We start from the raw sequence: 2,894 nt of genomic DNA, 5'->3' as shown, positions 1-2,894 counted from the left end.
AGATGTAAGCAGACTGGATGCAAGGCCTCACCTGAAACACTCAAAATAAGTTTAGTGTTTTCACCAGTAGATGGCAGTATTGAGCTAAATGTTGATTAACTCTTAAGTGCACGTTTTCTCACTGTGCTAGAAAGTTACCATCTTTTCACATCTCTGCCATGTTTTTGTTGAGGGTGGAGTCAGCAGAGAGTTAACGACGTCCAATCAAATGTATGATTTTTTTTTTTTTCTGAAAAGCTTCAATAAACTTGGAAAATGCCTTTGTCAAGACATGAGTCACCACAAGCTAACATTAGCAGCTGTGTGGCTGTTGGAGGAAGGAGCAAACAGTCTTGGAAGCAACAGATAACAGCAAAGTTTTGCCTTGACTTTTGTGTAAACCTCTCTGTCTGCTCAATGCACACTTTTTGGAATTCAATTTGTTTATGGAAGCAATACAGGAAATTAAATTAGCAACAGGCATAAAAGCCATTGACCTTGACCAGACACCAAAGGTTATTTATGGGAATCAGTCCACTATGTTGCCTTAAGTTCTTTTTAATAGTAAAGCATAATTAATTAGATGACAGAAAAAAGAAGCTCGAGAATTTGTTGCATGACCATAAAAAACAACTGATTTGAATTTTGAACTTCCTGGCTACATACTCCTCCGGTTCGACATGAGACAGTTATCAGGAACACTCTTCCCTAAGCGGGTGATCGTTTCTCCAGTGTGCCTCACTGAGACAAGTCTTCCTTTAAAGTAAATGTGGGATTTGAGGTGATGGACGAGTGGAGGACAAAAGCACTTGATGCAATCAGCCCTGCAGGGTCCTTAACTGCTGTATAGACACTTTACATCAGGGCTCCTCAATCCTGGCCCTTCAAATCTACCTCCCTGCCTGTTTTCCAGCTCTCCCTGCACTCCTTGCTGCTGATTACCTGGATCAGGTGTTGTTGAGTCAATCAACAAAAAGACACCTGAGTCAGCCGATCTGCAGAAAGCAGCGCATAGAACGCTGTGAAACCGGCAGGTGGTAGATCTGGAGGACCGGGATGGTTCAGTTTAGCTGTTTTTAGCTAAGTTTTACTCTGAATACAGTCATTTATGACACAAGTCAATCCTAAACCTTTGATTTCCTATTTTCTTTTGTCAGCTGCAGTGACTCCTGCATGTCCTGCTCCCTTCACACCTTCCTCAGTTTCCCAGGATGCTAAGCAGATAGTCACTGATGCCACTTTGCTCCCAGACAATCTCGTTCTGCTTTGAAACATGGCCTTAATTAACATATTCAATCGCTCCTTTTTTTTTCAAAAGGTCATTTTTTTTCTTCCCCATTCATGGATTTTGCAGAACACACTCTTATGTCAAACCAGAGATGTACTTAGCCTTTTTAAAGCAGATTATACATTTCTTTTTATGTTTATATCAATTTGACCTGTATTTTAAGGTTCTTTTTTTTCTTTAATTACAGTCAGTCTCCTCTCAAAAGGAACTGATTGTAGATTTCTTTTTGCTTTCTTTTATTTTTCTTGACAAATCTGCTGAGAATAGATGATAAAAGGAGAACCTTTAATCTGGGAAATGACCCATAAATGTGAGTATTGACCCTTGCTCCAGCTCCTGCTGCTTACCTAGTTACTCTTACTCATCAGTTAAGATGTTAATATCCATCTTGAGGCGTATCAAGGAGCTACCTGCTTAAGGGTATCAAAGCGATTCATCCAAATTTGATTCCAACCTCTCTCTTTCACTATTTTCTCATCTGGTGTAGACACGGTCACGATCTCTCTGATTCCTTGAGGTTGTTTGACCTGTGCATTAATAACACATGGAGAGGGCTGAACTCTAAGAATTCCATAGTGAATATCACTACATTCTCTCTACTGTAGCAATAGTGAAAAAAAAAAAGAAAAAGCTTCATCCACTTTCCCCTTGTTTAGATCTTTAAACGCTTTAAACATATATTTGTAACAGAAATGTTTTATCTTGCTGTGAGTTTTTAGAAATAAAAGAAAAACAAAGGAGACAGAATTCAACAGTTAACCAGATGTTGAAAGAATTGAAAACTAGCTGACCATCCGTTATTATTCAACCATGAGTGACACCTCAGTTTCTCTGTGTCTGTTGACTCTCCAGACGCAGAGAAATACGCCTTGATCTTTCCATTGACGATGGTGATGAGGAACTGTCCGCGGTGCTGAAATGTGAGCAGAGCAGCAGAATGAGGTCTGTTGCCGTGTGGTTATTCCAGTTTCATCACATCAGGTATCCGCAGGGACAAACGTGGCCGTTGTTGTGTGTTTGTGGATTCCCTTCTCTGGGCAAATGTCTTTGGTTTGTTGATCCTGCTTTGTTTGTGTCTGTATTTGTGTGGGTGTGAAGCTCAGTGAGGTGCTTTGATGCCAGCTATGTATTTTGTTACAATTGTTACTGTTCCTGGCCGTCACAGCCATATGAGGAAAATGAATAAGATTGGATTTTTTTTTCATTAAAGACATTTATTTTATTTATCTATTGGTTTAGACAAAGAGCACACGTATCTCATAACATTAAGCCTTGGTATCATGGTTTTATTTTAAATGTAATTTTTTAAAAATGTGTTTGGCTGGATGTTTGCATGTCAATTTTTATTTTAATTTAATTTTTACATGAAACTAATAATTCAGTGCAGGTTGCCAATATTTTAAGATCAATAGGAATAATACAGGAAAACCATCAGAAATAAACAAATTTCCATATCAACTGTGCATTAAGGTTCATGACTGGATGTGGCTGAGTGCCCCTCTCTGAGCATTTGAAAATAAATGTCTATTGTTTTTGTCTTTGTACCTCTGCTCTCTTCTACAAAGAACCACCAGTCCTTTGCCTGGTGTGCCAGAGATTATTTTTATTTTTATTTTTTTGTGTTCGA

Source organism: Oryzias melastigma, linkage group LG9 (genome assembly GCF_002922805.2).
Source record: "Oryzias melastigma strain HK-1 linkage group LG9, ASM292280v2, whole genome shotgun sequence".
NCBI classification, from domain to species: Eukaryota; Metazoa; Chordata; class Actinopteri; order Beloniformes; family Adrianichthyidae; genus Oryzias; species Oryzias melastigma.
This window is presented reverse-complemented; position numbering follows the sequence as displayed.